General features: G+C 49.5%; 1 protein-coding gene across 2 annotated transcripts in view; it reads left to right on the top strand.

Annotated features, from left to right (window-relative positions):
• The window catches only part of LOC142557188 (peroxidase-like), a 131,512-nt gene that overhangs the window by 66,777 nt on the left and 37,465 nt on the right, over positions 1 to 27,270 (top strand). Inside the window, exon 1 of one of the 2 annotated variants that reach the window (XM_075668869.1) lies at positions 12,363 to 12,649. The exons of the other annotated variant lie outside the window; for it this stretch is intronic. The gene's annotated coding sequence lies outside the window, so the exon portion shown is untranslated. Of the gene's footprint in view, positions 1 to 12,362; positions 12,650 to 27,270 lie in introns of those variants that run through there. 2 annotated transcript variants of the gene reach the window in all.

Here is a 27,270-nt window from a genome sequence, read left to right as displayed (position 1 = left end):
TATTTTTACTTCAATTTTAAGTAATTAACGCATCGCACTTCGATTTGCTAGGAGCGGAGTGATATCAGGGTTACCATCGCGTGGCTACAGCTAGCTGATGCGCTTGCACCGTTCAGTTTCGCAAATCAATGAATTATAATGCAATTGCTGCAAGCTGGTGCTCTCTGGGCCCCTTCAACTGCGGACCTCACGACAAAGCAAATGTGCCACCTGTCGGCAAAATAATTACTTGTCTAAACGGGAGGAAAAAAAATAATAAAGGGACGCTCACGCTATGCCTATCGAAATCTTTCGAATGCCGAATAAAGTGCCAGTAAGTAATGTTCCACACTGCATGACCCGACAACTGCACGCAACGGATTTTGATTGATCCGTGCATTCGTGCCCGTGTCAGGAAAGCTGACAGCTGTAGAAACGCATTGCGAGCCATTTTTTTTTTTTATTTTGTGACCGCTGCACGCAACAAAAATTGAGTACGCGCGCGACAGTCCTTGTTCGCGGGGAATACGACGAGGAAAGTTCTGCGCAGCGCATACGCCTGCGCCGTTTATTCGCACGGAGTAAAAAAAAAAAAAAATCTTCCACTTCGACGCAGACACAAACACATAGCTTCGCGTTCCCGGCAGTCAACGAACCGAAGCGAGGGCAACATCAACTTCGAAGTTGTCGGCCGTGCTGTTGCTGTCTCCCCCGGGGTGTTTCGGGTTCAGTGCGCTGAGAAATCGCTGCTGTGCGATTTGTGCGAGCCGAGCAAAAAAAAAAAAAAAAAGCCGTTTCTTTCCGCCTCACACACGCGTACGCGTAGGATCGCCGCCGTTACGTCATACGGCTGCGAGTTTTCCCAGCGTTCTAGGCGGTAGATTGCTAATTATTATTCGTCTCTGCTTTGGAAAGAGCAATGGGGAAGCGGTGGTCTCACTGATTAGAGAATTAAGCGCGAGCGACTTTCACGTGACAAGTGCCGGACGTATACTGAGAAATGTGAAAACAAAATAAACACGTCCGGCGGCTTTAAGGGGAACGCAGCGGAACGAAGGCATCGCTTGTGTCGCGGTGACCGAGACAGACCATGGCCCACAGTGCAGCTCAAAAAAAGAAAAGAAAGAATGAACCGAAAGAAATAAGGAAAGACAGAAGAAAAACATACTTAGCCAAACGAACGCGAGAGCATTTATTCAAATTAGCTTGTTGGCTCAACAAGTGGCAACAATGCGGTCTCGAGAGCAGGATCTCCGTTTCGCAGGCTAATTGTAATTTATGTGCGATTAAGTAAGATAGGCGTACAATGGAAAGCGATGTCGCCATGATCGCCGGAGGAGATCGTCCTTCGTTGAGTACACGACGATTACTTAGTAGTTACTAAGTCAAAGACAGTAGGAGAGAAAACCGGAATGCATGAGCATACTACAACGAGACCACTGCAAGATAGCGATGGTCAGAAAATCGGAAAGATAGAGAGAGGGAGAAGTAAAGAGGGAAATGTAAGGCGGTTAACCAAGGAGAAATAAGAAGTATCACATAGGCTATAGGGTTGGTGTCTTTCTGAAATGTGCCCCAGTGAAATGTGCGCCAGCTCTCCTCCACTTGTAATTGTGTTGTATGCGGTATTCGCACAGGATTCCGTAACCTTGGTTGGCTATGGTATCTATTCCTAGAAAGTCGTGCGTGTGTGTGTGCGTGTTTGAACATGAAGAAACACGAAATCCAATACCCATGTATGCCCTAAGCCAATTTTTTGAGAATTGAATTCTGAGACATTACGTGCCAAAAAACAACGATATGACCTTCACATAAAAAAAAAAGAACAAGAGAAGCACCGAAACAAATCAATGATTGTTTTCCGTTCACATACAGGAATTGAGACAGAGTAGTCTACGTCGCAAATTTTCGTCGACTGTAACAACTCATGTGCGTATCGACAGGCTTACCTGCTGAAAGGTTCCATCAACAAACGAATTTCAGACTCTGCTCATGCTGCAAGCTTTAGCGGTGCCCCAATTGTCGTTGGTATATATATATATATATATATATATATATATATATATATATATATATATATATATATATACTTCATTGCTCAAGCACCGCGGGAACACTCTGTCCACACCCTCCATTATTTATTCGATCCTCTCAATCTTGCGTCGAATGCACCTGAGTTCGACGCACACGGGCGTATGCCGGATCTGGACGAATTCGGCACTATGCGTTCACATTTGCGACACTTGGTATCCCTTTGCACATATAGCGTTTACGCGTATACATGCCAGGGTACAAGCTTCGGGGAGTGGGCATGGAATAATTGCCACGGCGCATAGCACCACCCATGCCACAAGGGACAAACAAACAACGCAAAAAAAAAGTTATGCAGATCCCACGCACTGTGGGAATCTATGCAAGCGGAGCTTTCCGTGGTGGATGCTGTGAGCGACGATAACTGGCGGTGACGTCGACGGCTAAAGCTTAATTCCTTCAACGTTTAGTCTAACACGAGAGTGTTGATTTGATGTTAAGCGTTACCTTGCGTCCACCATTGCTGTTTGTCCGCGACAGCGCATACAGCGAGAGGTGTTTTCTTGAGGCGTTGTTGTGCGCCATACTTCATAACCTCCGAGAAGGTCGAGCGTAGTCATTGCTTCACATGACACATCGCATTGTGGCAAAACGAGTCTCGCGTCGCCTTTCCTCTCTGACTCGCTCCTCTCACGTATATACGCGCTCTGAACGAGCCCTCGACGCGGTGTGCCGGACAGCAGCAGCAGCAGTAGTGGGAAAGTCGAAGGAAGAGTCGAAGAATGCGTCGCTTTAAAAAAAGAAGTACGGCGACGTGTCGGCCGCGAATCCGCTTCGCTACGAAGAGAATGCGCGCCTTACTGTATCGATGGGTATGGGCGAGGACGGAAGCGACCACGAACGGCACACTTGCGACGCGCCGGAGGCAGTCTGTTTTTAGTAAGCGTATAGGATAAATGGCCGAGCGAGAGACGGAGACGCACTCTCGAAAGCGTGCGAGGCGCGACTCCGAATAGCAAAGTTGTGGGGGGGGGGGGGAGGCATGCGATAGACGAGGAAGCGATGGGCATACGCGAGGTGAGCGAAGTGCACGTGGCTGGAATGCTCTTTGTTGTTCGCGAGGGGGACTGCAGCTGACATTCCTTTGCGCGCGCAGAGAGAGAAACACGGTCTGTGAAAAGGTGGCCAATCAGCCTGCGGCGTGGCCGCTGTCCGGCCATGTGAGCGTGAAAATGGGAAAGGCGGAAGAGGCAGGCTTTAATAGGCACACTTTAGCAGGTATACTGTTTGTCACAGCATTGAATACTTTGATTTTCCGAGTACACTTAAGAAATATCTTTACAAAGATAGCATGGTTACACTGCACGACACTCAAGTTCTTAAAGGTGCAAGGAAGTTACTGAGTTGTACTGAATTTTCACGTGTTGAATGTTCCTTTGGCAAGTCTGTAGTGCCACGGCCGCTCGATCAAAATCAAGACGCACACAGTGGCCATGGCTGTACTTCCGTTCTAACGTCTTAGACAAACTACATCTGCTTCCAAATACATGCTACTGCCAGGCAGCAAGGCGTGGGCTTGCACAGTCGCGTGTGCTTACCAGAATTTTGTCACGTGCTGACCAAGTGGTGATCGAACAAGGGCTACCCCAGGCTGTAGCCAACGTCCTGACGAAATTGGACTATGTACACGACAGGGCAACCGCTGTGCGGCCAATTTGAAAAAAAAAAAAGAACATTCAATTCTGCGACCATTACGTGCCAAAAACCACGATTTGATTGTGAGGTAAGCCGTAGCGGGGGACCAAGTATTAATTTTGACCACTTGTGGTTCTTTAACGTGCACCTAAATGCAAGTAAACCAGCGTTTACTGAATTCCGCCCCCATCGAAATGCGGCAGCCAAGGCCGCCATCAAACCCACGACCTGAGCTCAGTAACGCAACATCGTAGCCAATGGAGCGTCCGCGGGGGTATAACTGCGCGGCCAAGTAAAGCAGACGCTGTCCAGACGAAGACAATTTCCCATTGTCGAAACAATGACCCCAGCCGAGACGTCCTTTGTTCGACCACCGTGGAAACACTTATAGGTGCCTACGCTGATGTGATCGTGCGGTCCGCGGTGCCGGATGTCAAAGTCAAGGTGCATTTCTCAGCTTCAGGTGACATGTCTAGGCCACTGAGGAATTCACTTTTCTTTAAGCGACACCCGCGCTCTGTGGAACTTCAGTCCCCGACTGTAAACGATAGGACGTCCTACGCATTCGCCGAAAAGCAAGTTGTTAGGCGAGTCGAAACCACGTTCGTGAATCACATTGGAGTCGCTCAGAATGCAACAGCGACACATCTCTTAACTTAAAAAAAGCGAATATGATGAGATTAGTAGACACCTTAAATAGCACGCCTGCAGACGATCCGCTGCTGCTTCAGCGCATGTCTGAATGACAAGGCTGTATATATTCGTCTGCCTTCCAGAATCAGAACGTTGAAAAAAAAAAAACTCTATACGATTTTGCGGGCCGAAAGCACGATCTGATTTACGAGGCACGCCGTAGGGGGGGCTCCAGATTCTTTTACTGCGATAGCACTTATATGGACATTCCCGGCGTCGGCGTCACCGTGATCTTCCCTATAAAGTCCAAGGCGATAACACCGTCGCCCGGCGCCCTACGCTGTATATGCGAGTGAAAGCGTATAAGGGGAGCGGACGACTGTTTAGACGACTGCGGCTCAACCTCGCCCGCGAGAAAGGGAGGAAGGCGGGGAGGCAGCGCGCCATCTTCCGTCGCGCGCGAGGCACCCAACGTTGCAAGGCACAGGCGGAGGGCAGGGAAGGGGAGGGGGGCGTTCTACTGCGGCTGCAACTGCGTATGTGGCGGCTGCGCCCGGCCGTATCTTGAAAGCGATCTGCGTTAGGGGGGGGGGGGGAGGCAGGTGCTAGGAGTGTCGACGGCTCGTACCTTTGTGCGTGCTGTGTGTTCTGGGCGCCCAGTTTGCGTTGAAGCGATACACAGCACGAAGGTGACTTCGCTCGCTGCTGCGACCGCGCTCCCTAACGCCAGCGCTTTGACAGCGAATGTCAGCGGTCATCGAGTGCGATGTGTTCATGTTTGCTGTGTGCACTGACACCGTGCTTGTCAATTTAGTTAGCAAGCGAATATTGACAAGTTGATACTGCCGATAAAGGTACTATCCTTACTTCGTATTGCTGTCTGCTAATTTGCTATCGCAACCAATGCTTTGCCTTTCGGCCGAAACTCGGACTTTTGTTTTTCGACTACATGGGGTTCTTGAGCGTGCACCTAAATCCCAGTGCACTGGCAGCTTATTTTGTTTTTCATTTAATTCGCCCACACCGAGATGCGGCCGCCGCAGCGGGACTCGAGCCCGCGACTTCGAGCTCAGCAGCGCAACGCCATATTCACTAAACTACAGCGGCGGGTAGAGAATAAAAACTAGTCGTGAATGAGCAATCATCATCATCTTCCTCGTTTTCATGCTTTTTCGTGGTCGCCTTATCGTATTCACGAGCATTGGTCGAATTTCATGGGTATTCCAGACGCCGTGTGTGCTGATTGACCATGTCTATTGATCGTTTTTATTAACCATGTCGTTGGTCAAACAAACAAACAAACAAACAAACAAACAAACAAACAAACAAACAAACACGCACATAAACAAGAGCATGCATGCGGACGCACACATAACATTCAGGCGTGTACGCAGAAGAGTCAGAACGTGCGCTTCGTGTACCGTCCTAAACAAAAAATGAAAAAAAAAAACAGGAATGGACCTCGCTCCTCTGCTTGATCATCCTGCTTCTCACGGCGTGCTCGCAACAGCCCCAGCCTAACTCCTCTACACGGCCGATGCGCATCGGTCTATTCTCGAAGAACATTATATCGGTCGACACTTACGCGCGACCCCTGACAGCCGCCCATTTCGCCGAAACAGGACTATTCAACGCAGCGCTGGGGCGTCTTTATTTTTTTTCCCCTTCCTGCTTTTGTCAGAACGCCCAACTCCGTGTTATGGTCTGACATATTGATGGCATCGATAACGGCAATCGCGACGTGGACGCTCTCCTCAAGCCCTTCTTTGTCGAGCGCGCGCGCACCTCTATATTATAATGCACTGCCGAAAAAGACATCCCTCCTCCGTCGGCCGCCGCCGAGTGCCCTCTCCCTCCGTACTTTATATGGTCTCACGACAGTCACTGTACCGCGAACGAATCAGGGCGCGTCTTCCTCCTTGGCGGGAAAGAAAAGAGAAGGACCGATGAACCGTGCACAGCATTTGTTGGGGCGCGATCCGGGGGCCTGCTCGGCCTGTTGTGCGCCCTCTGGCCGCAGCAAATTAAGCCTTCACGGTTTATTTAAATCCGTGCAGTAATGCGCAAAGAAGGCACACACTTGCCGTTGTTACGTGACAAGAGAAAGCATGTCTGCCCCCCTCCATTCCCGTGCGACGTCGAGTGTAAACTAATTCGAAGGTGATGACTCCAGGTTGAAGTGAACTTGAATGACACGCTTCGACGAGCGTTACTATTGCGAGACATAAAAGAAGAAAGGCCGCTCTGAGAAGAACTTCAAATGCCATCCAGATGTGCTGTGCCGGAAGGTCCGGGTTTCAAGGTTCGGGTGCGACGCCCTCAAATGAAGGCGCTAATGGTGTCCCAAGACATAACGTTGAACAGTCGGCACGCCTCCAGTATCATTGCCTTATCTAGATTCACTCGTGAGTTGTCATGGCATTGGTGTTGCCTCGTGGGTGGCCGAAAAAGAAGGAGTCACGTGGTCAAATCACTGGTGACGTCTTAGATTTGTTTATCGTTCCACCCAGTGCATAACCGGTGCAATAAGCTATAGAAAAAAACGTTTTCTGGTGTATTTTTATGACGCGCTTCGTGGTAGTTTATAAGCATTTCAATATGTGCAATATGTGCACCGAATGCGCTTTAAAAATAATTTGCAATGTATTACACTTTGCGTTGTTACGTCGAGGGAACGGCGGACAGACAGATAGTGTCCGAAAGATGAAATACAAGCGCGACGCGCCCCATATTAAGGCGTCGCGAGCGGCTTGCGCCGAGTGTGTGGATATATAGCCGGACAGTCACGCTGTTGCGATATCGCGTTGATAACAATACGCGGCGCTGACGAGTAGCATTGCCCAGTCTCATTTGTTTGAAACGAGAAATCGGCATGCGCAGGGTGCGCTCGTGTTGGCATACGTGGCTGTATCTCGACATTTTATTATCTTTCTTTTTCGCGTGTTGCGCTCTATCTTTGTTCACTGAATGCCGGCGAGCAACAACTCTGCCGAGCGACAAACTCGGAACAACCTGTATAGCGCCCCAGAACAGTGTTAACCAGTTCGATGACATATATGGACGAAACGACAACGGCAGCGCTACCACAAGGAGAATAGCAACGACTATTACTGCGCCACGATGACGACTACAACTACAGTGACGACGACAAGTAGGATGGCGGCACCGCGGCGTGCGCACAATGGACGCGGTGTCCAACCTTGGATGGGGACTTCTTTTCCTTTTTCGACAGCTTCCCGGAACGGGAAGGCGGGGAACTCATTTTCCCCCTCGTGTTATCGTCATCACACACACACACACACACACACACACACACACACACACACACACACACACACACACACACACACACACACACACACGGCGCACGTGTTCGCCCTAACTCGCTCCGGCGGCCAAACGATGATAGTTCTGCGCAGTCATCGTGTTCCACCCTGTCCGGCCGCCACCACCGCCGACGGGGAGGAGAGGGATTTCTGGGCCGGCCGGCGAGGTACGGGCAACAGGTGTGCGAGGGGACGGAGTGTGTGTGCGGGGGGGGTTAAGGGAGGGGGGGGGGGGTGAAACGTGACCCCGTCGCGACCTCGGACGAGACGGCGTCGTCGTCGGCGACGGCTGCGCCACGCGGAAGGAAGCGCGCCGTCGCCGCGGCTATTTCGAGCGCTTCCTCCTACCGCTTCCGCTCGGCCGAGAACGCGCGACTGGGCGCTGCTGCGCAGTGGCCTTTGCGAGGGGTGACCCGATGGGGGCCGCCGTCATGCCGTCATGAGCTTCGCTAAAGCCTCTCCATTTTTTTTTTGTTTTGCTTTGTCCGCTTCGCATTTCTTGTTTGTTTTCACTTTCGCGCTTGCGAAGGGCTGCACAGTTGACCTACGCGGGACAGAGGCTCCACTTGCCTCTTCCTCGATCGTGGCCGTCATCAGACGCACTCTGACACGCACTTTACGAGTGGCCCGGCGAATCGGTTGTAGTGTGGGCATAGCACCTCATTTCGACGAGAGCGCGCCGCCACGCGGGTCCGTTAGACGCTCAGAGTGTACAATCTGCGTCGCAAGCTAGTTTGTGCGGCAGTAAATGCTCGCTCCATATTTGGCTTCACTTTCGAAGAGTACTCGTAGACAGCCCTGTGGCGCACATGTGTTTTGCTCTGCCTTATGGCCAATTAAATGTGAACATACTCCATCGCCGGGTACGATGACCCTCGAAAGTGGAGTTACTCGTGTAATAAGCAGTTATTCTTGCAAAGTGGCTTGTCAGTACTTTCCTTGTATTGAATTGTAAACGGTGCAACACTCGACGCTGCAGACAATGTACACGGAGCGGCTCCAAAGCTAGTGCACGAGGACTGTAGCGGTTAAGCCGACAGGTTGCGAACGCGACCCGGAAGCTACGCATCCGGCGAAAGCCCAGAGTCCACGACTGAGGGTATTGTTGATATAGTATAACAGGTACGAGCTCTTTTCTGCGTAAGCTCAGAGTGCGTGACCCGAAAGATGAGATATTACTTCGCGTTCTACCGCCGTCTGACGATTCGTTGCTGCGTCGAAGCTCGCGTCATCACGTGATGGACCGCGAACGACTATTGCGGCTCCCGTCTAGCGCAGCAGATGGCGGCGCGGTGTTCAATTGAATCACGTGGCCAAAGTGGACGCATGTAGCGGCTGGTCAGCTGTCGCTCAAGAAAGATCGATGCCGTCAGCTCGCTCGCGCAGACTCCCCGCCGGAACGGACACTGGAACTGCACATCTCTCATCACGAGCTGTATAGCTTCGACTGGCGATGAAGACTGGATTACTTCGCACTGCTTGACAGCCGCAACGTCGTTTCACTAGCCGAGATTCCTCGTTGTGTGCGCTGGCTTCCCGATTGATCGCGGTGACTGGGTGACATTCGTCAAGTCTTTACGGTATAGCTCGATGACTTGACCTGCTGATGTGGTCTCTCAGAGAGATAGATACGCAAGTTCTAGGGGACGGCAGAAGTCGTGGCTGAGTGGGTAAGTGGCCTGGTGAATGGCTGGAAGAAGTGGAAAGTGTCGGAGAGGAAAAGCGAGCGCAAATGACCGAGTGACGTCGTGCAGGGAGCTGCTGCTTTTTTTTTTTTTTATTGAAGTGAATATTAGGAGAGGTTGGCGCCTTTATGGTGGCACCGGCTACTCCTTGTCACTTGGCAAAGGAAATAAATTTGCGTAGAAAGGGAGAATAGCGACACGAAATATGGCACTCAGTAGAACAATGAATGAATAAAAAATATACAGTCCAACAATACATGAGTCGCAAAGTTCTGTGCATTAGTTCAGTCCACGTACGCATACATAAAGTCAGATATTTAGAACAGCCATAACACACAACACATGTAATGCACTGCAAGTACAGAACAGAATTATACATATTGCATAAAAGTTGTGATCGCCACATAAACCAATTATGAATCACGAACAACGTTTATGTTACTCATTTAGCGCATTCCGATCACCTGATACCTAATATTTTCCCAAAATGTTGGTCTCCTCTTAATCTATAGTATCGCGCGTTTCGCCGAACCGTTCCACGGTGAACGTGAAGCAATAATTACGCGAGATGAACATGCAGCAAGCGCTTAGACTGTTTTCACACGAAAGAATAAACAACACACAAATTAAAAAGGAAAATGAGCCCACAATGTGGTCGGCACTATATACTATTTTTAATAGCTGCATGGAGCCAATTTCGGCATGACGTATGCGAACAATCTCTTCAATGCCGCTACTCTGAAAGGCTCTACTAAAAAGCAAGAAGTACAAAGTTCCAGAGACGTCGCGCCGTTGGGGGGGAGGAAGGCTGAAGGGGGGGGGGGGGACGTGCAACCACTGCCCTCCACCTCCTCAATTTTTTTGTGCTTAGGGATACCTGGCATGAAACGATGGTCGACAACACCCGTCTGCCTTGACCCTTTCCCCTATTCAAACATGTGTCCTCCTACAAAAAATTCCTGGCTATGTCACTGCAAAGACCACAACAGCAGCGTTTGAGTGGGGGTGGAAGAGGGATGGCGATCAAGATCTGATGGAGATTATGAATGAACTACATGAAATACTACACTGCTGTGCAGTCAACTGCAAAATTTTACAGACCATGGGATTTCAGCAGGGATTTCTCAGCAGCCTGTAACCGTAATCAATAAAACCGAATATCACAGTGCTGTTCGCGTTTACTGGTAGAGGCTGTAAATGTGAATACTAGGCTGCGTTTTGAGTCTGCGCCGATATTCAGCTTTTTTTTTTCAGATTTTGTGTTCCCTAAGATTTTGTGGTTGACTGTGCGCACTTGTGGTACCTTCGAAGACACGCATTGACGAGCTAGTTAGTTCGCGTGTTGTCGGTAAACAAAGCAGTGAAACCTTCTACAACTTTGGTAAACGCCTCACATAGCACAATACTCTTTTTCTTGTTGTTCGTGCTCGCTGTGGAAGTGTTGGCATCTTCGTCGATGCAGGCTACTCCTGTTGCCGCCTCGATGCCAAAGTTAGGGCTTATATGTTTTCCGCATTTTATTCGGCGATATTGATCAGAGACGTGCGAATAGCGACGTTTGAGACCGAATAACCGAATCAAATGCGAATCGAATAGCGCCAGAAGCGAATCTAACCGAATACTGAGTACAGTTATTATAGTTTTCGAATAATGAACAGCTGCTTTCAACGTTACCTTAAAACACCCTAGCAAAATATATCGTATGACACACATCCAATAATCTCGTATGATCATATGAGAATACAGATGAATCATACATGTTCTCATACGATCACACGAGATTATTGGATACGTGTCACACGTGTCATATGAGATTGTTTGATAGGGACTAATGTCCACATCCTATTATTAATAACGTTAGCTAGTTTCTGTCATCACGTCGCACGTTATGAAGAAGTGCTTATTGCAAGCCCCTATTCGGAGGATATGAACGATCGCGGTTTAGCCGCTGAAGCCTGGCTCCTTGATCCGTGAGCCGGTTGCATTACGTAGCTTCTCGTGTTTTTTCCTAACCTGACCGCGGGGATGAAATTTATGGTGCTGTCGCTCAAATTTTATGTGTGATTGAGCACCAGTTGACGATTCTGAAATATTCTAAACCTATTCGAAAAAATACTCGCATTTGGGTAGAGAGATTATTTGATTCGAAGACTTCCGTCATCGAATCGGGCGTTCGATCCGCCATTCGAAAGTTTCTAACATTCGCGCCGCCCTACTGTTTCTTCCGCCGTCGAAATCTCCGTGCTGAGAACGCTGAAACACGTCTCACCGACCCCGCTTTTGCACGAAGCTTACACGCTTTCACGGCTGTTTTTTGATCTCGAGCAACAGGCAACTATATATCATCCCGTTTGCTCTTGGCCCACCGCAGGCCAATTCGCGACGCCAAGACCGCAATCGATTCCTCGTCGAGGCTGGCACCTACTAGCGCCGACACTACATTGTTTGCTATCGTTGCCCCAAGAGACTGCACCTAATCACTCCGCCACCCGCAGACTAAGAGACTCGCCGTGATTCATTAGTTCACACTGACTCACGCGCTACACAGGCCCGCGGGCAAGAGACGACTCTTCAAGCCATCGTCGTCGCATCGGCGAGAGAACGAACCGAAGCTGCGGAAGAGTAGAAACAAGAAAAAAAAAAGCGGAATCATGCAGCGCCTTCGACGTCACGAGGTTGTTATGGCGCGCGCAACGCCATACGTGTACGCACATCTGTACACCTTCCGAAGCCAGGGGCGGGTCGCGACCCCTTCTGGTGTCGTGCGCGCGTCGCGTTCTCTCCGACGGCAATTATCGGTCGAGACGCGCTCTCCCGAGCGGATCGCAGAGGTGAGCAACGGCGGTGCCTGCCTAGCCCCGTCGCCGACTCCGGGAAAGGGATGGCGCGTTGGCCAACGTTGACGCAACCGACGAGATTCCGCATCTCTCTTCTTATTTCTCTCTCTCGCCCGCGCGCACGCGAGAAATATACGGACATCCCTGTCGCGCGAGATCCGAAGCGATCACCGAAGGTATATATATATATGGAGACGAGTCGAACAGCGCTGCTCATTGTCTATGTAACACACCCGACGAAATCGAGGAAGTCGTCCATCGCGAGCCCTATATACGGTTTCGAGTGCGCGCTCGTGAGTTCCAAAGAAGAGCAAGATTATTACACGTTGCTCGGCTGATGCGCACGCCTCGACTACGCGGAGCCGCTCGCGGCTACTCCCGGGCCGCTTAACCCCTCGACCGCTTCGTTCCTTCTTCGCAAGAGGTCACTGCAGCGAGAGACGCGCCGACGTATACAGCACAGGTGAGTATCATGATAGCCCGTTCCCAGCTGACCGCGGGCGTTCGACGCTTGCGGAAGAGCGCGAGATTGAAGTGCACGTGGATTATATGGATCACGACCGGCGCTTCGTTCGAGAAGATAGCCGGCTCTTGTCCCCACGTTCTCGAGACCCCGGTTCCTTCTTTCTGAGCCTTACGCTCGCCGCAATGTATACATCTGTAGGTGCGAAGGTGGATGTACTTGGGCAACTGGGATGCGGCGCACGCAGGTGATCAAATGAGCGGTACCCGAAGCCGTTCTCCACACGTATGCATACATACAGCTCTTGTTCCCCGTTCTTGTAGCTATAGGCCATGCCGAGCGGGTTGTTTAAGGATGTGTAGGTCAGGCTAATGCGTGGCGGAAGTAGCAACAACAGGCCGCAAAGAAGAGCAGTGGGTGTATCGTATAGGGAATCCGGATTAGCATACGCGCTGAAGCCCGCGGCGTTCCGTAACGTGCATACTAATCTATCTCCGCATGGGCGTTTCCGAAACTTCTCTAGCCACACGTATTCGCATGCGCTACCGCGTCGTTTGGAATAGAAAGTCGATGGCCTCCAGATCACTGGAGCAGGCGCCTTGCGCGGCCGCATGTTTCATTAACGGTGCTGTTTGGATCGGACTGCTGGTACGATCTGTTGGGAACTCGGCGCTGACGCCCGTGGTTGTACCTGGGTCGCAAGCCCCAAGGGTAGCGTTGGCCTGGCGGCCTGGGGTACAACTGGAAGCATCCGAAGGTCCCGGCAAAGCATGAGTCGACTGGTAACAACGAAACAACTTGTTTATTTTAACATCGCAAAGAGTTGGTGGTCAGGTTTGACCGAAGTAGAGAGACGGGAGAGCACTTCACTCAACAGAAGAAATCGGAGCCCTCCTTTTGGCGTCCGGGGGCAGCTGTTTTTATACTCTCGCAGTTGAGGGCAAGAAGGAACCCCTCAAAAGACGAGCACGTGAATGTACAATGGGCTAATGGTGACGCACACTGTCGTAGCGATGCCGTAGCACCATGTCGAGCACGATCTCGTAGCACCCTGTCGTGGCGCTGCCGGTCGGACACAATGACTGTAATGAGAGGATGGTCCCTGCTTTGGCATCGCCTGTTTCGGGCACAATGACTGGAATGAGATCCCTGCTTTGGCATCGCCTGTTTCGGGCACAATGACTGGAATGCGAGGATGATCCCTAGGCGGTCGCATCGCCGCAGTCGCGCCTGGAAACACCTGGCGATGAGTGTTGCGGCGACGACGATCGGGCCAAAATGTCTGCCGCCCCGCCGCAGTCGCGCCGGCAAAACCACGTGTCGCAGGCGAAACGCAACAGTGCCCCTCTTCCAGTGGCGGAAGTTTATTCAGTACCGCGCCGGGCCTTGTCTCGAATTGCACGGACACACCGCTAGGCTGTACACACGGGACGCTGTTAGTAAGGTCGAGCAAGCTTTGTTCAGCAGACGCTTTTCCTAAAGCCGCGTGAGAAGATCGCCTTCAAGGTTCACTGGCTCGTCATCCAAGTAGTAGCACCTGCGTTGCGATGTTAGTCCTGCAGTTGTTTCGTGATCGAAAGCTATATCTGTCCCGCAGCTTGTAAACAGAGTTTGAAAATTGAAGCCACTGTGCGTGTGATGGAAACTACGCGTATATACCACCGCCCACGCGCTGTCATTGTGTGACAGATCATTTTACCCACTGCACTTCTCGAATTGGTGACTTGGCTCGCCAGCGCCAACATACACACTCGTAACCCTCAACGTCACGTACAGTCACAGTTCTATCGTACAGGCGTCCTTCAATTATTATTCAGTGTGCGCAGCAGCAGGAAGCGTAAAGACACAGGACAGCTCACGATCTAGGACAGCGGATAAGATAAGGTCAAAAGCTACGCAAGTTTGTGCATTGTTGACATTTTGTAAATGCATGGAAGAGCCTATAGAGGGCGGCTTACAGCCCTGGCACCTTATTACTAGTACACCGTAACATGATGCTGCAGTTTATGTTCTTCGTGGGAATGAATTTCTCAGCCCTCGTTGATTGTCTACGCCAGCGCATGAAGGATGCGGCGAACGGAGCGATATAGACCTCCCGTCGACGTGACTTCCTCGCCCCACATTTTTGAAAGGTTGCGGCATGCGTCCAAATGGCGCCAGCCAATTTAGAGGTTCGTCGCGGTGAAATTCGCATCACGCGAAATCGCAGCACAACTCCGACAGTGATCAAGCCTCCCGTACTTATCAGCTACTGAACAAACTCATGAACAGCCTACCTTCCTGAGTCAACTAGCGCACAGCCTAGCCCTACCTCAAAATCCTTCAGTTATTTTTTTTTAAAGTTTTGTGTAATGTGTAATGGTGGAATGGCGTTTCGGCTTTCAGACGCTAAACAACAATCGGCATAAAAGCCCACGGAAAGATGGCGTGAGGGCGTGAAGGTGGGACGGAGGTCACATGACGCCTAATGTCCCCAACACGAAGGATTAAACTTCCTGCCTCTTCCGTTGAACGCGCTCACTGTGTCCCTCCCGTGCCACTCTCGCCTTCGAAGACGGGTCAGCCAAGAAGACCCTTCTCCGTTACTTCCTCCGTGTCACGCGGAAGTTACCCCGGGTCGCGCGACACCGCGACAGACGCTGCGGCCGCGGCAACAAAGCATATACGTAAGAAAAAGGCGCCGGTGACAATAGCGACGACCCCAGAGTGAATCCGAGAGTGACTGACAAAGAGAGAGAGAGAGAGAGCGAAAGGGAGGAACAGGCGTGGATAACTGTGACATAAGACACGGCTGACGGCGCTTGCGTCCTCTTTCCTCGACATTTCTACGTCTTTTTTATTTATTTATTTACTTCCTTCCTCCTACCCGGCGTCACGCGAGGCGTTTTCAAGGGCTTTTCCCAGCGAAGCGTCCCACGCTCCACCCAAGCGAGTTGTTCCGCGAGCTCTTCCTTCCGGTGGGAAAGCGTTTGATGGGGAAGGACTACTGCTACACCACGACGACGCCACCAGGAGTCACGTGTCGTCGCGCAGAGCGCCCTGACGAGGGTTCGTGCGTAGACAGCGCGCGGAAATGGGTCGGAAGCTATGGGGCACGTTTTGCTGTAGAATGCCGAGGCATCTCATTCAAGCGGCAGACACGGACGTAATTTGCCCGGTTTTTAATATGACCGGGTGGTAATGTACTTCAATGGGATTTGCTGGGATATATATATATATATATATATATATATATATATATATATATATATATATTCATTAAGGGATAAGAAAAGAGCAGATTGGGTGAGGGAACAAACGCGAGTTAATGACATCTTAGTTGAAATCAAGAAAAAGAAATGGGGGGGAGGGGGCATGGGCAGGACATGTAATGAGGAGGGAAGATAATCCATGGTCATTGAGGGTTACGGACTGGATTCCAAGGGAAGGGAAGCGTAGCAGGGGGCGGCCGAAAGTTAGGTGGGTGGATGAGATTAAGAAGTTTGCAGGGACAACATGGCCACAATTAGTTGGAGAAGTATGGGAGAGTCCTTTGCCCTGCAGTGGGCGTAAATAGGCTGATTATATGTATATATATATATATATATATATAATCTCTTATACGAATAATATCCAATGACAGTTTGGAATACATGCCTGTTGCCTATATAATAAAGGTTGTCGAATAACAACGGTTAGAGCTCCATTTCACTTAATCACCTTAAAGACCCCATTCAGAGTACTACATAAGATATAAAAAAAGGCAGGTGCGTTAAATACAAGTTTGAAAAGTTTCCGGAAGTTCTGAATGGCATAGGTGCCGTCTGTCTATATATACTACCACCACGGAAGCGCTGGTTAACAAACCAGTTCTCTACAGCGCTACGCAATGAAACGACGAACACTACCTAAATGTTCTACCTGCAACAAATTTACGCCGTCGAGCGCAGTATTCCTTAATAAAGTAAATCGATTTCTCGAAGCGTTTGGCTGTATTCGCTTAAATTTGCAGTCGTTGTCGATGGTTCTCGCACAACCTTTCGTTTTTTTTTCTTCCTAATTTCACTATTTTGCTTGTTTTGTAAAAAAAAAAAGTTCTGCGAGTGCTCAATGCACGAGAAGCAAGGCGCCACAGGCTACCTACGCCTTGTCACTTTCCAGAAGAAAAGAAAAAAGTCACGTACTTACGAATTACCCAGTGAAAATCTACAAAATTTCGCGAACAAATGAGTAGCATACCAATGCACAAACGCTGAATGTATACTGTATAAATTCTTTGTAATACTAATTTTTTTTTCGCTGTCAAGGAAAGATTCAGTCGAAAGGGGAAAATGAAAGAGCGTGCTGACTTTTTCCAAGGCGGGATGCATATATACATCATCTATCCACTAATACATGAATGTAGAACCACGAATATAGGACGCCTATAATGGGAGCCCACGCCGCAACTGTGCGCTTACATTAGTCGGGTGCGCAGACATGAAACAAAGAATTTCCTTATCTAGAAGAGGGTGGAAATATGTTTAAGTGAATTTAAGCTGCAGTGCACTTAATGTGACCAGATTCCTCTGACGCCGGAGTGGTACGGAAGCGAGAGAGAAGGGGGAGAAGCGCTGTAAATAGAAATGAGATCCAAGTTCGTTTTTTTCTTATGTGAAGGGAAACCACCTTCCAAGCTCATTTGTGTAAATTTTCGCTTGCGTTTCGGCATTATTCTATGCGCTTCCAACATCACATACGACGCAGGACCATGGTCCTGGGCATGGTCAGTGCGTTTTGGCTTGACTGCGGCTCGTTAGCCACCGCTTTCAGAAGTTCATTTTAGCTCGATCGAGAATTACGTACGATCCGTAGCTGCTCGCGCGTTCCAGGAGGGCTGCGATCTTATAACAATCCAAAACAAGAGAACCGGTCGCTTGCCTTAACGTGATTGATAGCTGATTGCGCTTGCGTTAAAGGTACACACCTCCGTCAAGGTGACCTTGTTATTCGTGGCGCGTGGTAAGTGTACTGACGTCAGCTTTGGTGCTCGTGACAGGACCAACGTGCCGACGGAGAGCAATCGGGGCGGGAGGCGATACGACGATTCCGTTCCGATTTCATTCCTATCCCGCTTTTTCGTAGCCGGCTCTAGCGGCACCCCGTTTCCGGGACTACCATATAATAAGGAACCAGCAGTCGTTGCCACAAAGGACTGATTTGCAGCGTTGGATGATAGGCGAAAAAAAAAAAATCGGGTGGGACTAATGCTCACATCATATTTACCTGCCCCCGCTGAAACACGTGCAAATTGAATAAAACTTGGCACTTCGAGGATGATAACGTCGCTGATAGATAGATAGATAGATAGATAGATAGATAGATAGATAGATAGATAGATAGATAGATAGATAGATAGATAGATAGATAGATAGATAGATAGATAGATAGATAGATAGATAGATAGATAGATAGATAGATAGATAGATAACACGGTGTTCAGGTGTGCTAGAGATGAGGCCGAACCGGAACATTTATCACTGCCTCACGCGGCGATCACTCAGGTTTGCTGGCCTTCATAAAAAACCACAGAAGTACTCTGATGACTTACCTCTGCTGCGGTATCTTGCTCTCAGAGAAAAGTCTTTGATCCAGATGGCAGGGGTGGGTGAGAAGGGCCGGTCGTTGCTCTTCAAGGGAAGCGCAGTCACACACAGTGGGTGTTCCATTGTTTCTTCGGGCCACAAACCGGCGTTGCAGTCAGCGCTGCCGGCCATTGCACTCGAGGATAAGTAACCGCTCGTAAATGCAACGCCCTCAGGCGCAAGCGACAGAGCAGAGTTGCTTCTTATCGGGGAGGCCAGGTAACGAGTTCGGTCGCAACGAGCAGTCGAGCGCGAGTGCAAGTGATGAATCGGCATGATGAGGCGAACACATAGCATGAAGGTCACATGACGGGCTTGTTTGCTCCAGTGCCGTGTTGCATCCGTTGTGAAAAAAAAAAAAAAAAAGAGAAGCAGCTGAAACATAGTTGGGCTCTTTTGTGGGTAGCATGGGCCGCTTTGTCGGCACAGTCATTAGCAACGTTTACATGAACGAGACATTAGCTCGCCACATTTTTTTTAGCGCATGGCGGTAATCACTATGCGACAGCGTTGGTATCCGGCGCCTATAGGAGAGCACACGGCAGCAGCAATCTCTTTATCCCTCAATGCGATATGACAGCGATTAGATGGACCGCGCGAGACGACTCGCCCCGTCTCGAACTACTCTCTCCGGTCGCATGAATTCGAATCGCCTTCCTAGCGCTTTGCAGCCGTTCGAATGAATGTGACGCGCTAGAAGTGTGATCCGACGCGACGCTTAATTGTCACGATCATGTAGACGCCGCTTCTTGCCAGAGATACCCCCCTGACTCGGCCCAGGCACTGAAACACGGTGTTACGACCTTTACCGATAGCCTTTGGTGACGTGCATATCTGACAGGAGTAATAATTCGCTAAGAGTTTCAAGGAGGTAGCTTGCTGCAGCACTACCTCCTTGAAAGTGTGTCCTTCCATGGAAGGACACACTATGACACATGCCTGCCCCCGCTGAAACCGTCCGCGCAAAATGAATAGATAGATAGATAGATAGATAGATAGATAGATAGATAGATAGATAGATAGATAGATAGATAGATAGATAGATAGATAGATAGATAGATAGATAGATAGATACCGACAGGAATGATGTTGTCCTCCGCGCTATAGACCATTAGCTGTAGCGGTGAAGGTGCACGGTGAAAATCATCAGGTGGTAAAAATGAATCCGTAGTCACCCACTACGGCGTGCCTAATAATGGTATAACGGTATTTGCACTCAAAACAGCCACATTTAAATAATTAAGGAACGAGGTCGTCCCAGACGAACCTATTGTTGGAGAAAGTGTAGCGTGCTCCGTTGTCGTTTCATCTTGAAGTGAACAATGTCTAACGCTGACTTCCCGCTCGACATCATCGACGACTGAGCAGGGCTTATGATCCGAATTAACTACGAAGCAGTGGCGGTCACTGACGCAAGGGACGCGCCCATAAACGAGGCATTATATGCTCAGACTCGAACACAGCGCTCGAACTTGGCATACGACACGAAAAAAAGAAAGATCAAATGAATTCATTGTGGAAAGTTTTGCGCACACTGAACGAATTAAGACAACAAGAAAAGGACACAAAGACTGCGCTGGTCTTTGCGTCCTTTTCTTGTTGTCTTCGTTAAGTGTGCGCAAAACTTTCGACAATGAAGTCAAACCAACTAGCCCGCCTTTCAATCTTATTGAGCCAATGAACACACGTAGAAACTTGTGCATAGTTACCCTGCTCAGTAAACACATAGAGAAGATTTTTGACAAACTTTCGACGCCATTTATTTTAGGCAACGTGATTAGATGAGGCAGCAAGACGGACTAGTTTTTTATGCAGTTGACCCACGAGCTTAAAATCCAGGCTTTCTAATAATTTATCGTGGTAGCTTGGAAATTTTCTTTCACCGACTTGAGGCATAGGTGTTACCATCACAATGCACCGCGTACGCATAAAACTCTGTGCGCTGTATCGTAATTATTTATTTATTTCAAAACTACTGCCAGCCTCTGATTAGAGGCCTCAAGCTAGTGGCACCAGATAAGCGCCTCTCACATGACTGCTAGCTTGTCTATTTTATGCTCCGCGGAGTCGAGATTCGTTTATGAATTCAGAAAGCTAAGGAATTATTGACTTCTTCGAGGCATTATTCTTCGGCCGTTACCTCGTCCCAAACATCGCTAGGAAGGCATTCTGTTTTGCAGAATTTTTCTTTCTCTCTCTCTATCACTCTTTGTCACGTGTGACCTAGGTTAACATTACTGGCAGCGTGCATGTGTCGGTTAACTTTAACTTCGCTAACTCTTCCTTTTAACCCAGCCGTTAGGTTTAACATCATGTGGTCTGCTATCCGTTTGTTTATTTTTCACTCGCCTAATCTTTCAGTGGGTTTAACTAGCTTTTGCTTTTTCTTTTTTTTTTTCACGATATCCAATCGCGTATAAAGCCTTGGCCCAATTTGGAAGTAGAATGGAACGCGGGAGGAAGCAGGTGACGTCAGCTTATCCGGCCCGATCCCCGAGTTAACCGTATTCCAGTATAACACCTATACACACACGACGGCTGGACGCGGTAGCCAAGAATTCAAATCTGTTTCTAAGTGAAGTTGCGCAATGGCGTTGCCGGGAGCGAAGTCCATACCTGATGCGCAGCACCTGGTATAGCAGGGGACCGCCATCCGAGCTTCTTCCAGGCCTAATTCTCACGCTTGGCAAAGTGCCGGGGGGAAGCGTTCGCAACACCGGAATGCACTTTCGCAAATCTGTACGAAGCAGCAGCTTGCGGATTGCACAGCGCGCATGGAGGCCACCGCTTCCCACCGTGTCGTAATAGTGGCATCCAAGAAGAAGAAGAAGAAAAGAATGGATAAATTAAGGGAAAGCCCCTCAAAAACAGTCCATCGTTGCGGCCAAACGACGACGGGAAAAGAAAGCTCCGTCGGTGCTCGATATTGAGTAAATGTGTCACTGAAAGAAAAAAAAAAAAAGAATGAAGGCAAAAGGGGACACCGATACCACCACGTCGACTTTACACGTATCGGAATCCACGGAATGAAAGTAACATGACCCCGAACGTCTCTCGGTGAAAGTCGCTGAAATAAACGAGGAAAAATAAAGTGTGCGTAAAAAACAATCAAGAAAAAAATATACACCCGATATCAGTACGCCGATACATCGGAATCTGGGGAATGAAAGGGACATGACCCAGAACGTCCTTTCGGCAATCAGAACAAACCACGAAAGGCAGCCGGATCATCGACGGGCGGCCTTCGCGGCTGCTTTCAAAAAAATTTATCCTCCCACGGTTCCGAGTGGGCGAGGCTTACGTGGCTTCGCAGCGTGCCACCGCACCTTCGTCTCCGATAATCCGCTTGAAGCACGGAGCAATTCGATCGCAGCGGCTTCGTGCTCCACGACGCAACAACTCTGTATCATTTAAGCGCTACCGCTCATTATCTGCGCACACGGTCCGAATAATCTCTACCGACACAGCGCTCGCCTTTCTTTTCTTTCTTTCTCCCAATTGATTGCGACAGTCTAAAAGACGAAGGCGGGCTTTCTTCCAGTTGCTCCAAATTCGGAGCCACCCGCACTTTTCGGCAGAGCGGGCCGCAAATCACTCGTCCGACGGGTCCGTTGCCGCGCGGACGGTCATCACGGCTCCGTCGAGCAGCATGACCCTCCCCCCCCCCCCCCCCTCTCGCTTTCACTAGCACTACAGAACAAACAAGAGCCTATACACTTCGCCTCCCATACAGCCAGGACCAAGCAGAAAACCTCCATTCCCCCCTCCCCTTTTTCTCGACCTTCTCCCCCCTCCTCCAATCGGAATCGGTGTTCCCGCGTAGACAGCCCGAGCGTGCGTCCATAATTGACAGTGTCTCCCTTATCCGGAGAGACTGTGTCCGCGGCCACTGCCCTGTTATCTATCTAGGAGGTGCCCCCTCACGTTTCCGCACCAACCCGCGGCTCTATATAAATGCACCTATATAACGTCACGCGCTTTATCTGTCGTGGTCACCCGCGGAATCACATTGCGAAGCACGGGAACGACATGCGAGCGGGCGCGCGTTGACTGCTCGTGTTTTCGCTGGCGCGGTGGGCACGTCACTCTGTAGTATCGCTTAGTTCCGTGCAGCAGCTCGTTCACCTAGGTATTTTTGTACCGTATTTTGCGGCCTTTATTGCGCACGCGTTTTGTTATTCTGCAGAAACGAGCTTCGCTGAGAATAACAAGCCCTCTATTTCTTTTGTTAATGGTCACAGCCCCGCTGCATGATGAATGATTAAAGATTGACGAGGCGGGTGGGGGATCAACTTTTGAAGATGGAGGTGGAAGTTTGGCCAACTTTCGGAGTTCTAGAATCTGGTGATGGAATCGTCGTGGTCGGTGCTGTTCGTGCTGTTTGTAATTACGCTGTGAGCTGGAAACTCAAGGTGGAGAGATGCGATCGTGCTAGGGAGAAAAAGAACAAACAAACAAAAAAGAACGTTGGAGTTTGCGACTCTCGATCAATCTGAAAAGCTTTCTTTTTGTGTGTGTCTGTGTGTGGAATTTAAGAAATGGACGACTGACGGGATGCTGTGAAAGGCAATCTGTACGGCAATAACTCCAGGCCAAGTGCTGATTCGGCGATCATTTTAACGTAACTTCTTGTCTCATTTTTTTCCTTTCTGTGCCGTTGCCGTCGCGCGTTCGGTGTGCGCGTAGGTCTCTCGACGTGAACGTCATGGCGTCCCGCAGCGAAATGCTGGCGCTTCTCAAACACAAGTGCACGGTATATTCATTATCCCCCAACACATCGCGCAAGAGTCTGATAGACATGCTAATCAATTTCGCCGCTTGTTTTAAGGATGCTAAGGGACACAGGATTGTGCCATCCGCTTCTCGATGCCACACGTTCATCAGGGGTCGTTGGTAAAGTGTAAGCTGAACAACAAAGATATGGAGCCTTTCTTTAGTTTCTTTATCTACAGTTTGGCGTGATGGTTATTTGCTGGTACTCTCTAAATGTCACTGCCTAATCGTACAGTCGAACGCCATTATAGCGAAGTGCTTGAGGCCTCAGGGATAATTCGTTATACAGGTGACTTCGTTGTACTTCGTTGGTGACTCATAGTAGGAGCGGGACAGAATTATTCCTTCGTCATACATGTCATTTCGTTATACATATATGTCATTTCGCTGCAGAGGCTCTCGACCTATATCAAACAGTTCAATGCCGAAAAATCATTCCTGAATGTATTTTCTGACTGAAAAACTACAGCGTGCAAGATTTGGTCATTAGCTCATGTTAAGCTATTAGCTCTGTTAAGCTATTAGCTCTGTTAACCTGGTGAAACTTGACTTTATCTGATATTGGTAACCGGTATAGTGGCTAGAGCAACGAACCGGTATCACACCGGCATTTACCTAATGGCGGTGTGATGGTTAATTTCTGCTCGTCACTGACTGTACTGACCTGAGGATACATCAAATAATTAAATAGGAGGAACTCCTTCCTGAAAACATTCTGGGACTGAAGAACTGGAACGTGCGGACAGTTATTACTGAAATACCGGATTCGATCTTTACAATACATGTAGTTTAAGCCTGGCGATCGAAACCTGACAACATATTATGTTAAGTTACCAGATGGGCCAAGAATAACAAACACCCTCACTTGCCTAATGTTTTTTTATACATTCAGGCTGTCGCGTTATACTGCAGACCACGTGCGGACGCCATATGTTATTACGCACGAAAATGAGCATTGCAAATCCTTGCTTTTCCCACCTCGAAACTTGGTTAGCCAGTCGGGAGTCATAGTTGGGTGAATCGGTTTACTATAGTGAGATATGTTATGCGATTAATAGATGTTGATCAAAAAAATAGGACGGGATACACGTAAACCACCACTGCGTGTTGCGTCATAGATTCGTCTTCCCACGTTTATTAATTAATTAATTATTAATTAATTAATTCATTCGTTCATTAATTTTATTAAGCGCATAATATTTCATTTCCCATTCGTCTTAGATGAGCGCATTTGTAAGAACTGTCTGAGACCATTTGCATTCGCTTCTCCGGCTGCTGAAGGAAAAAAAAAAAAGAGGCAGGAGGGGGGCGGGGCTGTCGCTTTTTCCTGGGTCAGCGTTTCCCCCCCCCCTTTTTTTTTTTGCAGCTCCTCTATATCTAAACGACGCATGGAAATGAAACCTTTTCATTTGATTTGATTTGATAACGCACCAAGTGGTGGTTAGCTGGCCCGAGATCTAACTTTCGGTGCGATTCACCGCTTCAAGAGAGGCAGTGCGTAATTGACGCCAAAAAAAAAAAAAAAAAGAGAAAAAGAAGTAGAAAAAAAAAATTCATTCTCCCGGAGGCGTGGTGTGCGGCGAAGTCCCCTTCGCGGCGGCGGTTTGTTGTCGTCGTCAATAGTCATCGCCGGCAACTGCTGCATGCAGCGCTAAGAACCGGCGCCGAGGCTGTTTTTTTTTTCTCCGCATCGACAGGCGGCTGTTATCGCACAGCGCGATTCAAGGACGCCATTCTGGGTCAATCAGCGGTGGGAATCGAAGAGGGGAAAGCAAGAAAGAAAGGGAACACGCAACGCGTTCTAAAGCAAGAAAATCGATTCGACATCCAGTTTCAGGCTCTGCGTTCTGCTTTCGCACAGGTTTAGCAGGGAAAGAAGAGGAAGAGGAGGAAATAGAAGAAAGGGCAGCACAGACACACACACACACACACACACATACACACACACACACACACACACACACACGCAGACACACACCGGCGGTGCAGTAGGGTGCCTAACTCTCGCTGCACTTGATCCCTCGCCTCTCTCTCCCCCGGTGTAATAGTAGCGCCGCGGTACACAACGGCGATCGCAGTATGCCGCGACACGCCTCGGCTAATTGCCTCACGACAAGACGCGTGAAGCACGGCCTGCTATAGATTTCCCTCTCTGTTTCAAGGCGAACGCGGCGGCGACGTTCAAATAAAGCGAGAACGCGAATGGAGCCTCGCGGGGCGCCGGACGGAGAGAGAGAGAGAGATAGAGAGAGAGAGCTGGAGTGAGGGAACGCGGCTAATGCGGGCGAGGAGAGAAAGTGAAACTATACGATCTCTCTCCCTCGCACCGCCCTCCTCCTCTGCCACCGAACACCGGCCTTCGCTCGCTTCTTCTACGCGGGGAGCCGATGTGTGCTTGCGCAACGTGTAACACAACGGTGGTCAGTCGTTAATGGGCTGAAGCTTTATGTATACCACCCGCCTGTCGTTGCACTGTACCCCGGCGGGAGAAGAAAAAGAAAGAAAAGATTGCCCGTTGTATCGATTCGAGACGGGGACACGTAATATGGCACGCAGTAAAAGAGCGTTTCGCGGTATAGGGTTGATTACCTCGCAGCAGTAGTGCGGATAAGGCTTCCCCCCCCCCCCCCCTTGTCTTTTCTTTTTTTTTTCCATGCCGGTGTTCGACCCAGCGTTGTCAATGTAATTTTTCGGCGAAGTCGCCAGGTCGCGGCAACAAAATTCTGTTTTTAGCAAAAAAAAAGTGGCGAAGTGCTGATAATGATTACTTGCTCGGAATTTTGTTCTTATATATGTTTAAATTGCTCGTAGGCGTCCTCTTTATCGGCTTTAAATTGTAGTTGTAAATTTCCTACTGCGATGGCGAGTCAATGGTCGGAAGGTGTGAAGAGAAAAATAAATTTCGAAAATTGCATCGGGTCTCGAGATTGTGCTTTGCCCAGAAAAAGCAGTTTTGATACGCTCAAATGAGCCGTTAGCGTTCTCTGCGGTACTTCTTTAGAAGTAGTGACAGATGGAGACACATGCATCCCTTTCGGGATCAAAGGAGGGGCGCAATACTAAACGCCAAAATCCACCGAGGGCTTTCACCAGGAACATTCATCGGCCGTTTGCTTCACTGAAAGGATCACCAACGAAACGTCGCTGGATGTCTAAAAGTGTAAAGCTTGCTAAATTTAGCGAATTTCTCGCTAAGTTATCGACACTGGCTCCAAGGAATGATGACAGTTTGAAAGCACGGATGGAACACAGCGGCTCGATTTCACACCACTTGACCGACAGCGCTGTAGCTTGGAAAAAAATTTTTTTTTTGTTTAGAATTCCTTACTTTTTTTTTCGGCTGTGTCGTCGTGCTTTCTCTCTGACTCACTTCGCGTCTTTTTTTTCTCCACTAGTGCAGTATTTAAGTCTCAACCATGGCCTCCGAGATTTCACCAGCCAGTGCAGTCTCGGAGGCCATGTCTCAACCGGCACACATTAGCGTGGAGGAGGAGGAGGAACAAACTTTTATTCTAGAACCAGCACTTTATGATGGCCGGGCCTAAGCCTCCCACGAAGGGACGTCGAGGGCTTGCCTCGCCGCCGCATCGCGGGCGTGCTGGGTCGCCCAGGTTTGGTCGTCGAGGGCGGAGCTCCGCAGAGCCTCATGCAACCTCGACGAGAGAGTCGTGGTGTTAGTCTGGGTGTACTGTGCTGGGCACTCCCATAGCATATGCGGAAGCGTAGCCGGGTGAATTCCACAGCACCGGCAGTTGGGGGTAGTGTAGACGGCCGGAAATATAAGGTGGAGGCGGGCGGGTGAAGGGTACGTGTTTGTTTGTAGTAGACGCAGGGTGGTAGCCTGCGCCCGGCTGAACTTTGGGTGAGGCGGGGGGAAGATTCGGCGACTGAGGTGAAATGCCTTAACGAGATCATTATAAGTTGTCAGACTTTCCCTGGTGTCCAACTCATCTCCAGTGACTCCGGCGCGGTTGACTAGACCTCGCGCAATGGAGTGGGTGACCTCGTTGAGATTGGGGAGGTGTGGGTGGACAGGGCCCGCATGGGCCGGGATCCATGTTAGGGAGATTATGCTGTCTTTAGAGTGTGGTGCCTGGCAGAGGATGCGAAGAGCTTGGGGAGAAATACGGCCTTTGCTGAAGTTAGTAACGGCTGAGCGAGAGTCACACACTATGGTGTGACAGGTGGGATCTAAAGTGGCCAGGGCGATGGCCACTTCTTCAGCCGTCTCGGAAGTGGGGGTAG

This window comes from Dermacentor variabilis, chromosome 9 (assembly GCF_050947875.1).
Source record: "Dermacentor variabilis isolate Ectoservices chromosome 9, ASM5094787v1, whole genome shotgun sequence".
Taxonomy (NCBI): Eukaryota; Metazoa; Arthropoda; class Arachnida; order Ixodida; family Ixodidae; genus Dermacentor; species Dermacentor variabilis.
The sequence above is the reverse complement of the archived record's forward strand: the minus strand, read 5'-3'. Positions and strand labels throughout refer to the sequence as shown.